Source organism: Notolepis coatsorum (genome assembly GCF_963971535.1).
Source record: "Notolepis coatsorum genome assembly, chromosome: 8".
In the NCBI taxonomy this organism is placed as follows: Eukaryota; Metazoa; Chordata; class Actinopteri; order Aulopiformes; family Paralepididae; genus Notolepis; species Notolepis coatsorum.
Window position 1 is genome coordinate 1 of NC_140172.1, and position 13,315 is coordinate 13,315.

The following is a 13,315-nucleotide window of genomic DNA, read 5'->3' on the forward strand; positions in this document are numbered from 1 at the left end:
GGGTTAAGAAATAATACGTTTTCTTAGCCAAATGCAGATGCTGTACACGGAAATCTGTCTTCTTGATGATCAGAAATATGAAAAGTGTTTATTGCCAAGTAAGCTTTCAATTACAAGGAATTTGTCTTTGGTGCATCAACATTAACAACAGACAATTAAAGTAGAATAAAATCAAATGGAATTCATAAACTAAATTAGAATACAAATATATTATGTAACATGGCTGTGGAATTGTGCAAAACATATGAACAGTGTCGTCATACTGTGCAGAGACATTAAACAAGCTATTTATTTCAACAGCATGCCATGCTAACAGGTCAACTGCATTCAGTGCCCAGGGGCAGCGTGACCAGACTCCTTACCGGCACTACTACTAGTCTACTATGCTCATCATCAGTTTGAGCCCACAGGTTGTTTATAGATTACTAATGGCCAGGCAGTTACCTTTGGCAGATAAAAAGAGGCATGCTTTCATCAAATCTGGACTTTTCAACAGTAGAGAGTGCAGTTTAGTATTGCTGCTTGAGATCGTGTCTGCCAACATCGGCACTGCTTACATCCGAGTACATTTGCTCCTGCTCATAATATTTCTATTCCCTGTTTTATATGTGCCCCCCCTCCCCCCCCCCCCCCCCATATAGAAGTGTAATCTGTTATGTAATCTGCTGTGACATCCTAATTCACTGAGGCGTTTAATAATGTATCTGTCTAGATGGGTTGGGAATCGATTCACTTTCAATTAAAAGTGTAAACAGAAATGTACATACTTAATGATGACGACGGAACATGCATTCTCATTTGTTTGCCAATAGGTTGTGAATAATATGAAAATGTCATGCCAAAAGCTTTTCAGTATTTGAATTTGAAAGAAAATCCCCTTCATATCTATCTATCTATCTATCTATCTATCTATCTATCTATCTATCTATCTATCTATCTATCTATCTATCTATCTATCTATCTATCTATCTATCTATCTATCTATCTATCTATCTATCTATCTATCTATCTATCTATCTATCTATCTATCTATCTATCTATCTATCTATCTATCTATCTATCTATCTATCTATCTATCTATCTATCTATCTATCTATCTATCTATCTATCTATCTATCTATCTATCTATCTATCTATCTATCTATCTATCTATCTATCTATCTATCTATCTATCTATCTATCTATCTATCTATCTATCTATCTATCTATCTATCTATCTATCTATCTATCTATCTATCTATCTATCTATCTATCTATCTATCTATCTATCTATCTATCTATCTATCTATCTATCTATCTATCCCTTTTTAGATGTTTGCTTTCCTGCATAGGAGGCTCTTTTAAATCCATTTCCTTTTGTCAATAACGACTGGTCCAGGTAGCAGGCAGTGCATAGTATCGATGGCCAAAGAGCAAAACCTACTATCTGCGTATACTATATACTATATACTTTGCGACATGTTTCAACAGTTTTCTCAAAAAACATTCAGATAGGAGGCTTTGCTCTTCGGCTATTGTTATACTGAATCAGTATTAGCTGGCACAATTGCCCAGTCCTACCTCCATGATTTGTAAAGTTAAATGTTTGCACTAGATTATAATTTCACGATCATCACAATGTCGAACGTGTCTTTTAATCTGTCTTTCCTCAGCTGGTGGAGTTGAAAAACGGAGAGACATATAACGGTCACTTGGTCAGTTGTGACAACTGGATGAACATCAACCTGAGGGAAGTCATCTGTACGTCGAGGGTAAAGTCCTTATTTAACTTAACCTCTTAAGCCTGAGTGGTTTGGTACCGGTATGAGATTGATATCACTATAAATCCATCAATACAGAACGTATTAATTAACCCATTCTCTGCCACCACTTTGATCATCCTAAACCATTCTCTGCCAGGACTATAAGTCTATGGAGATGTTCACCTTCTTTGCAGGGCTATAACTTTTTAAATTGTATTGCTAAATTGACATTACTATGGCCCATTCAACATCGATTAGCTATCGTAGGATGTAGGAACATTTTTCTTTTTCATTCACACATTCATACGAAAATACCGTCTAGAGTATAAATATGTTTTTATCGTTTTATGCAGTATTTCCTAGAACGTGAGATATAGACATAAATGCAAATATTAGATTATCAAATGCCGTTTGATACCGATCAACGCTATATAAAAAATGTCAACTGTACATGGTCCTAAGCATTATGACTGATCATCCGCGGGTGAACGGAAGGGGGGGGTCGTTTATAATTCCGTGACCGACGTTGAATGATTTATGTAGTATGGGTGATATATAGATCAGAGCAGTTTGTATCGAAAATTATAAAGAAAAATGCTGAAACTCACGGCAGCTTCCTCGTAGCGTTGGGCGATGAGAGTGGAGCAAACGGATCCCAGTTATGTGATGTGGATCAATGCGATCCAGTTCCGGTTTGTATAATACTAATATACGCCCAAATCATGTGGATTATTGAGTTATGGCAAATATCCATATCCACGGTGTGTGTCTTGAGTCCAGGGACGATAAACGAGTGGCCGGACGGAATAGGGAGACGCACCGGTGTCACAAGAGTTCCACTTCCGGTTGCAACTCGCCGATCAGCCACCAGGTGGTGGTATTGAAGCGTTGCAGAGTTGTGATGGCTCCCGCAGCATATGACAAGGCTCCGTGGGTGCAAGCTATAACACTGACGAAGGAATATGTCATTCCGAAACATGTTTGTTTCAGGCTGCCATTAAATACTTGAACCTGAGAGTGCTGGTCTGGCTTCACTGCTTCTTTTTTATATAATACTTAATGGGATTTCAGCACCCATTGTCGAATCTTGAGAGCGCGGTCTAACTTGACATTTAAGGCTCCATGGGTGAAATATGAACTTGAAACACGCTGTACAGCGATATTGGCAGACAACGCATGGCGGGCAATAATGCTGAACAGCGATTTTGGCGGAGAATGGGTTATTGTTGCGTTTCTTTTTCAAATGTAGCCAAGAGTAAAGACCCTAACCCTGTCAAAACAGCAGTCAACGTGTATATCCCCCCCCCCCTCCTCTATTTTCATGATCATATCTCACGGGTCGAACAAACCTGAACGTTATTGCCATAACATAGAACATAGGTTAGTTTTGGTGGTGGCAGGCAAAGGACACATTTGATGAGCTGAAAACAAAGTGTGCAAATGCAAGGCAATAAGCACATTGACTATTATTTGATCTGTTTGTGTAATCTGTTAGCCAAAGGTGGGTTGCCACAAATACCTATGTATATGGGAAACATAGATCATGGGGGGGGGGATCCTTCACCTTCCTGTTAACTTTGGGAAAGATTTCTGTGGCCAACCACAGGGGGAGCCAATTAAAACGAGAGTAGAACCGGTCATAATGAAACCAGAAGAATGGAAGTCAGTAGAGTGCTGACCTCCATCCAGCTGCCCCTCTGTGTGTCCTTAAACACCGCTGACCACTGGGACGTCCAGCTGGCCCTCTGCTGCACATGTCCTTAAACACAGCTGACCACTGGGACGTCCAGCTGGCCCTCTGCTGCACATGTCCTTAAACACCGCTGACCACTGGGACGTCCAGCTGCCCCTCCCTCTGCTGCACATGTCCTTAAACACCGCTGACCACTGGGACGTCCAGCTGGCCCTCCCTCTGCTGCACATGTCCTTAAACACTGCTGACCACTGGGACGTCCAGCTGCCCCTCTGCTGCACATGTCCTTAAACACCGCTGACCACTGGGACGTCCAGCTGGCCCTCCCTCTGCTGCACATGTCCTTAAACACTGCTGACCACTGGGACGTCCAGCTGGCCCTCTGCTGCACATGTCCTTAAACACTGCTGACCACTGGGACGTCCAGCTGCCCCTCTGTGTGTCCTTAAACACCGCTGACCACTGGGACGTCCAGCTGCCCCTCTGCTGCACATGTCCTTAAACACTGCTGACCACTGGGACGTCCAGCTGGCCCTCTGCTGCACATGTCCTTAAACACTGCTGACCACTGGGACGTCCAGCTGGCCCTCTGCTGCACATGTCCTTAAACACCGCTGACCACTGGGACGTCCAGCTGCCCCTCTGCTGCACATGTCCTTAAACACCGCTGACCACTGGGACGTCCAGCTGCCCATCTGTGTGTCCTTAAACACCGCTGACCACTGGGACGTCCAGCTGCCCCTCTGCTGCACATGTCCTTAAACACAGCTGACCACTGGGACGTCCAGCTGCCCCTCTGTGTGTCCTTAAACACCGCTGACCACTGGGACGTCCAGCTGGCCCTCTGCTGCACATGTCCTTAAACACAGCTGACCACTGGGACGTCCAGCTGGCCCTCTGCTGCACATGTCCTTAAACACTGCTGACCACTGGGACGTCCAGCTGCCCCTCCCTCTGCTGCACATGTCCTTAAACACCGCTGACCACTGGGACATCCAGCTGCCCCTCTGCTGCACATGTCCTTAAACACCGCTGACCACTGGGACATCCAGCTGCCCCTCTGCTGCACATGTCCTTAAACACAGCTGACCACTGGGACATCCAGCTGCCCCTCTGCTGCACATGTCCTTAAACACCGCTGACCACTGGGACGTCCAGCTGGCCCTCCCTCTGCTGCACATGTCCTTAAACACAGCTGACCACTGGGACGTCCAGCTGGCCCTCTGCTGCACATGTCCTTAAACACAGCTGACCACTGGGACGTCCAGCTGGCCCTCTGCTGCACATGTCCTTAAACACTGCTGACCACTGGGACGTCCAGCTGGCCCTCTGCTGCGGAAAGTAGCCAGCTGAGCCATAACACTGGCCGCCGCTAAATGCCATCCTGTAGCAGTATACCACTCATCCGTCCATACTGCCACCCTCCGAGCCGATTTGCTATCAAGCATCGGCCGGGCGGAACGTCGTTCATCCCCGCCTGGGCACAGGAAAAAAGCTACCTGGCTGCTTAGCCACGGTACCCCCGGCCTGCACCCTGTTGTTAGCCCCTTTACCTGCAAAAAAGGTAAATAGGACTCAGCGAACCCCCCCACATCCACCACCGACTGACCTTCATCAATGAAGCTGGTAAGAGGAGGGAAAAGCGGTATCCCGCGGCGGGGATTATTAGACATTCCAGCGTCAACATCAGCATTAGCAGAAGTAGCAGTAGCAGCATTAGTGTTAACAGCATGCTCCAGGATTGCCAGGAAATCGTCCACTGCAGTGGAACGATCGCCAAGCCGCCCCGGCCCTGGCGCCGAAACATACTCCACAGCATTACCAACACCGACATTGATGCCTACTGACACAGACCTCACCTTTGTACAAGCCGACTTGCTAGTCAAACCTTGCACGCTGCCCCTCGGTCTGCCGTCGTCAGCCGAGGAACCATCAGCACAGGTCTCATGTGTCGCTGAAACAAGCTCCGAAGAAGCCAGGGAAAAGCAATCCTCCGGTAAGCTTTCAACATTATGAATCTTTTCTGATCTTTTCATCCTGCTAGTTACATACGGTGCACACAGCCGATACGATGGAACGAAAATAGAGGAAGAGTGTTTGGTGACCATAGTCATGGTTATATAGGCTATGCCTCCATAAGGGTGGGGCCCCATCAGATGTGGGTGCATTAAGTTGTTCGTATTGGAGTACAGTAGGTACTAGGAGATAAGGGGTATCTCAGTAGGGCTAGAGCGGGACGCGATGGCCATATACGATATATAAATGTGGTTAACAAAGTCAGGGACAGTGAGGTCATGTGGTTAACAAAGTCAGGGACAATGAGGTCATGTGGTTAACAAAGTCAGGGACAGTGAGGTCATGTGGTTAACAAAGTCAGGGACAGTGAGGTCATGTGGTTAACAAAGTCAGGGACAATGAGGTCATGTGGTTAACAAAGTCAGGGACAGTGAGGTAATGTGGTTAACAAAGTCAGGGACAGTGAGGTCATGTGGTTAACAAAGTCAGGGACAATGAGGTCATGTGGTTAACAAAGTCAGGGACAGTGAGGTAATGTGGTTAACAAAGTCAGGGACAGTGAGGTCATGTGGTTAACAAAGTCAGGGACAGTGAGGTGGTTAACAAAGTCAGGGACAGTGAGGTACTGTGGTTAACAAAGTCAGGGACAGTGAGGTGGTTAACAAAGTCAGGGACAGTGAGGTGGTTAACAAAGTCAGGGACAGTGAGGTAATGTGGTTAACAAAGTCAGGGACAGTGAGGTGGTTAACAAAGTCAGGGACAGTGAGGTACTGTGGTTCTGTATCGTATAGCTCTCGCTCGGCATCACTCTCTGCACTGTCCTCGCACACGTGCACACGCACTGAATAAAGACCACAATGTACCTTTAATCCCAATATTTGTCTGACCACACCCCTATCAGCTTACCCATATAAGCAGGGGTGGGGCCACCCACTCGCCTCCTTCTCGCTTTCACCACAAGGAAGTGCCTCGGTAGATCCCCACACTTGAAGTGATGTGATGGTAGGAGAAGAGTTGGAAAACAAGGATACGTTGACATCATATCTTTATTTTCTCTCTCACTATTTTCGAGAAAATACGGCGATATTGTCTTCATACTGGAGTGTCTGGAAGATGATGATCATTCTAAAAATCCTCCACCGGTTTTCGTATTGGGAGTTCGCGCCGCTACATGCTTTTCCAACTGCAGTCCTTGCTGTGTGCTGGTTGCGGTAAAGACACAGCTGGGCTGTAGGATGCGCCGCTGTTGTGAGAAGCGGTGGGTTCCAGGTTTGGTGAGTTATGTTTTGCTGGCAGGCTCCACTTGTCTGTTAGTGCTATGGGGGCTAATTGACAATGTTTATGAAAACCGGCCCCAGGCTAGGGTCCTTTGTTCAGCCTCTTAGGCGACAGAAGACCTTGGTCTGAAGCCCATTATAGTTTTAACTAGTGGGCCACGACCATTAACACTGGTGATCCCTGTGTTTTCTGGACGAGTGGATATCTCTCTGTCACCGTGTAGGCCCCTTCTTTCATATCCAAATGAGAGTATTCCCTCACGAGGAGATATGGGCATAGATGTTCGATAGCGGAAGATCTGTGTTCAAGTCAGCTACACAGGCCAGTTGGGTATTGTGCTGGCTCCGTCGGGTGTTGGTAAAATCACCGTTGTAAAACTGTGTTAACATCTTGTTTCTCTTTTCTCTTAAAAAGTGAGGAGGGTTTCAGAACGGCGGCCTGTCTGGGTGAGTGTTATATCATTGTGTACAAGTTCAGGTGATAGCTGCTTAGCTTACGTGCTAGTGGTGGCCTACTGTTAGCCAGTCAGCTGTTAGCTGCGGCGCTGGCCTGCTGTGATCACTAGGTGGCCTACTAGGTTAGGCTAGGAAATGTTAGCTTGCTGCTATAGGCCCAGCGCGGGGTGGCTCCGGCGCGTCGCCGCGGTTCCCGACTCCCCTCTCCCTCGAGGAGAGGCGGGGGGGATTCGAAGCTCCCCTCTGGTCGCGCGCGCCGTTCGCTCGGCATCTCGCGGGCAGGGGCGGTAGCGTCCGACGGTTAGGGCGGCCATTAGCTTAATGCTACTCTGTTGAACATGCTTTGATTATAACATGTTTTACACTCTTGACTACGACGTCATCTTTGACAGAGGATGTTTGTCGACCCTGCCCTGAGCCAGGACGGCAAGGATTGCGTCAACAAAGGGGACAGTAGCGACGGGTTGGAGCGGCGACGCTGGCCGGGTCGGCAACACAGGACGGCTGTGTTACTACGGTGCCTTGAGACTGCACTTCGTTGATCTACGCTCCGGGTAGGCAAGGTTTGGCCAGACCTTATACACGTCTTCTGGCTTTTCCCTTCTAAATGTTTTGTAAATAACGATGTTTTCCAAAAACGTGTGTTGCTGCAATACATTTAGGATACGACGCGAGTTATGTGTGAATTGTCTTGTCACTGGTAATTAGCTTCTCCGTGCAAATCGGGTTGTTGTTACTGTTAGGGATTTCCTATCCCTCGTGAATTCTTAATTGATATAGTTGTAGACCAGTCGGCCGAAAGACGAAGCGGAACACGGAGTATTTCAAACAGAGCTTTTATTCATCAGAGAAGAAGAACAGTCACCCCGCGTGGGCACATCACCAGTAGAAGAATGAATGCATGACATGACAGCGTTATATACCCTCTTGGACAGAAGAAGAGAAGGGGAGGGGTGTGTGTGTATATGTATCTGTGTGTGTGTATGTATGTGTATGTGGTGTGTGTGTGCTAGCCTGTGTGGTGTGTGTGTCTAAGTGCAGAAGTTAATGGATGTTTTCTAAGGGGGCCATCTGGTTAACATCCATCTAATGGTTCGTGATATTCCTGACAGTTCTCATAAGAGTTGGTGTGTAACTGTGTGTATGTGCCAGTAAGTGTAGGTGAGCGATGTGTGTGTGTGTGCACGTGAGTGTGTGTGCGTGTGCACGTGAGTGTGTGTGCGTGAGATGTACAGGGGGCCCTGTGTGGACGGAGCCTCCAGCCAGAGGTCAGCAGGTCACGCACATGCAGGAAGGGAGACACAGAGAGCAGGGTGCAGCCTACAGCCTAAGCACAGATATAAGATATCAGACATTTTATATCAATGAACTAAAAACTATCAATCCCCCCTTTTGACGTTAAATAAATACGTCAACACACCAGTTCATTGATTGATCTGTATCCGTCGATTGTCACCTCATTACATGCATCACATCCAATACCAGACGGGATAATCAACACCAGGAGAGGAGAGAGAGAGATATAGAGGGAGGGGGGGGAGCGGGAGAGAGAGAGAGAGAGAGAAAGAGAGAAACACAGACTTGCAACTTAACAGAAGACACACGTAACCCCGTTGGACCCCCCTTACTCATTCACCTAACCCAGAGGAACCCCCCCTCTATTACAGTGCACCCCTGGTCCCGTCTTCTAGGGCGTGGGTCTCCCCCTGAGCGGTTGCGGTTCCAGGATGCGGTCCCCTAGACAAACGTGTCTCCCTTGGTCCGCTGCCTTCCCAGTGTCTCTGGACTGTCCCCTCCACCTCTCGCCGGCCGGCCCACCGTCACTCCAACTCAGCTCAGTGTCTCTCCTGCTGCCGCTTCCCCCGTTCTAGTCGTGGATGAACTGCGTGTCGTAGATGATTTGCGGCTTGCCTGGCTGCTGTTGATGATTTGCGGTGCTGCGGTGGTCATCTCCGGCCTCTGCTGCTCAGCTGTCATCTCCTCCGGTCTGCCTCTCATCCTGGCCCGTCTGTCCTTCGTCTCCTCCTGCCTGTCACCGTCGAGGGTCGTCTGGTGGTCTCGTCACGGACGTCTGAGGGGCTGCTGCTATCTCACCCCTGGTTCAGATGCGCTGCAGACAGCTGGTAGTGAATGTCTGGATCCTCTGCATCGTCTTCTCCTCCGTGTCTCCATTCCTCGTTCCGTCCTTGGTTGCGGCTGGCCCACATCAATTCTCACTCTGGAACCTCCATTTGTTAGGGATTTCCTATCCCTCGTGAATTCTTAATTGATATAGTTGTAGACCAGTCGGCCGAAAGACGAAGCGGAACACGGAGTATTTCAAACAGAGCTTTTATTCATCAGAGAAGAAGAACAGTCACCCCGCGCGGGCACATCACCAGTAGAAGAATGAATGCATGACATGACAGCGTTATATACCCTCTTGGACAGAAGAAGAGAAGGGGAGGGGTGTGTGTGTATATGTATCTGTGTGTGTGTATGTATGTGTATGTGGTGTGTGTGTGCTAGCCTGTGTGGTGTGTGTGTCTAAGTGCAGAAGTTAATGGATGTTTTCTAAGGGGGCCATCTGGTTAACATCCATCTAATGGTTTGTGATATTCCTGACAGTTCTCATAAGAGTTGGTGTGTAACTGTGTGTATGTGCCAGTAAGTGTAGGTGAGCGATGTGTGTGTGTGTGCACGTGAGTGTGTGTGCGTGTGCACGTGAGTGTGTGTGCGTGAGATGTACAGGGGGCCCTGTGTGGACGGAGCCTCCAGCCAGAGGTCAGCAGGTCACGCACATGCAGGAAGGGAGACACAGAGAGCAGGGTGCAGCCTACAGCCTAAGCACAGATATAAGATATCAGACATTTTATATCAATGAACTAAAAACTATCAATCGCTGAAGGAATATCAACCATCAAATTCCTGTCATACCCTTTTGATAAGGTGATAGAATTAAGATGTGATAGAATTAAGATCCTACATTGTGTTCTATGTCTGTTCTCTCCTCTCCCGCATTTTGGGTTGACCTACTTACTCGTGGTGCAGGCTGAGGCCCCAGTCTGTTTTTACACACAGCTTGGTTTGACCTGCCGACCTTTTGACTCCGGACCCCTCTCCCCACACAGACCCACACATGCACACACGAGCAGATCTCCTCTTGCTGCTTGCGTCTGACGACTGGCCGGCTCACATGCACGCACACATGTACACATACAAACTGATAGAAAGTTTGTTTCACACACTCTTACACACACACACACACACACACACACACACACACACACACACACACACACACACACACACACACACACACACACACACACACAACTATTAGATGACGTGCCTGGACTCTTCAGGACCCTGTGACTTTTGACCACTGGGCCGGTAAACTAGTTAACCGGTTAACCAGATGGCCCCCTCACCGCGTCTTAGAGAACATCCATTAACTCTTGCATTTAGACACACACACATAAACCCCCACACACACAGGACATACACACTCATAAACACACACACATATAACATGCACACCCACATACACACACATAAACCCCCACACACACAGATACACACACATCGATCAGTTTAATTGCTTCGAACTCTCAATGATCTGCCTCAATTGTCATGATGAGCACGGACTTAAAGAGTGATGAGGGTAGGGACAATGAGTACACTCATATACGCACAGACCGGGGGACTGCAGATGGCTCATTTAGCTCAAGCCCCCACCTCTAAGAGGAAGCATCCTCGTGCCTTCTATTCCCGCTCATATTCTCTTTGTACTCAAGTTATGACGCGACAACTGTCAATCATTAAGCCAGGAGGAGGGGTAGCCTCCACAAATGTATAAATTATCTGCTTTTTGTATTATCGGGGCTCCTGTGCAACTGTGCTCTCCCTGTGTGGATGTACATATGCCTGGAGTCCAGATTGTGATCTATTTGTGCTGTGAGAGTTCAGTAAACTTTACAGACTGCCATCTGACTCTTTGTCTCATCTCTCTGTTCACCTCGCCGACATTCAATTAAAAGAACCCAGGGTTAATTTACAGTATAAGTGGAAGATCCGAGAGTATATCTTGATCCTTTTCAAGTGGAGGCAACGTAGTTAAATTATAAGGGCTCGTCCGGGGGAAAAACTTTTCATTACAGATGTGAAAATGATCTGGTTGTTGTGTGAGAAACATCATGTGTGTTTATATGTACCGTGTACTCACAACTAAGGGGGTTAACTAACCTATGAAGCTATGCTTAGTGACAAATGTGTAAAGAATGATTCTTTTCTCAGCCTGTAATGACAATGAACAGTGTGTTCACATATTAACAGGTTTTCCTGTTTTAACTGGCCGTATTAAGGGTAAAGTAGGAGGATTGTGTTTCCCCCCGGTTCCCTGGGGACTTCTTCATCCTCAGAGTGGACATGTTGTTGCACTACATTGTGTCACTGTGTGGTAGGGATACGATGTAACCCTTAGCTTGATTGCTGAGGTTGTGCTAAATCTGCTGGAGTAACTTTATTTTCCTAAAAGAAAAGATTGTTGGTCGCTTTCGTGTGTGCTTAGCAAGGCCTGTGGCCGATACTAATCGAGAATTATGTATTCTCTCATTATGAAAAACGGCGTTCCTCTGTAGAGTGTTTTTGCCATTTTTTGTAGGTGATGATGGGTTGTGTGTGTCATGTGACCTACAACTGGGTTGGACTGGCCACAGAAGCACATGTGTAAGTTTGTACCGGGGCTCTTAGAGAGCCCTCTCTATTCTGTGTTTTTTCCTTAGTAAAAATCAGATAGATAGCAGGTTAGCTTATGCGCTGTGTGAAGCTGTCAGACTGTGTCATACTCTCTTTTTGTCATTACATCGTATCATGGGTGTGGGGTCGTAAAGGGGTGAACTGGTAACCTTTCCTCTCCCCCTTTTTTCTGTTGGTTGCGGTCCCGCACGTTACGGGGTGAGGGGGGGGGAGTTTCATGGTCCCACGGCCTGGAATATTGGGCGTGTGCACCGCAGAAATTCCCCCGCCATGGAGTACGTCACCGTGCGCGTCTCTGTTGGTAGGACTTCCGTGTGCTGTTCAGGTCCATGTGATGGATCTGTTTCGGGGGGTGGTCAGGGCTCCTCCTCACCAAGCTCCTATTCGGGCCTTCTGTGAGTTGGGACTCCTTCCGTGAGGAGGGAGCCTCCTTCAGAGTACAGAGCCTCCTCCTCAGATTGTCAAGGTGAGTAGACCCTCTAGAAGGTGTCCTATTCTATTGTGTATGTATTCGATTCAATTCGATTATTGAGTGTGTATGGGTTCAGTGCCTCTTCCCCGGAGAGCCCTAAAACCAATTCTTTACATGGCTCAAGGTGCAATATATTCTTTTCAATCTGTACAGCTCACGCGGGAAGTCTCTCTGGGGATTCCCGTCTCCTTCCTATGGGAGGGTGGTGGGATGTAAAAATGTGAAAAAAATTTACCCCCGGCTGTGTAAATCAAATCAAATCAAATCAAATTTATTTATAGGGCCCGACAACACACGTTAATGTCCCCATGGGCCGTACAGATCTTCTTTAAACAAGTCAAGAAGAAAACATAACAATAAGTCAAGAACAGAACAAGAACACCATAAGGTGCAAACATTTTTAGATGGATGCAAATAAATGAAAGAATGCAAGCACTCCCAGACATACCCCACGCGAAGGTAAGGAAAAACTCACTAAAACCTAACAATAGGGAAAAAAGCTCCACAGGCAGTGTGGAGGAGAGAAACCTTAGAAGGGCCATTCAAGGGGGGATCTCCCTTCTTAGATGTTGGTGATAGTAGTGTTGCAGACGGACAGTTGGTAAGCATGCACTCATGTGTGTAGTGGAACACAGATGAGTGCATGCAATAGCAACTGTACATTTTGAAAAATTAAAGATAGAGCTAATAGCGATAGCAACTGAACATTTTGAAAGATTAAAGATAGAGCTGATAGCAATCTATTTGAGGCACAGGGGCGGCGCAAGGAGGGTCACGTCCTCCCCGTCTTAGTCAAGGGACATTTAACACTCCGGTCGTTGCTCAGGGACAGCCGGAGACAGGGAGATAGGGGGCGGCGCAGAGAGGGTCACGAACTCCCCGACATCATCGCGGGACATCCGGCACTCCGGTCACCACTACG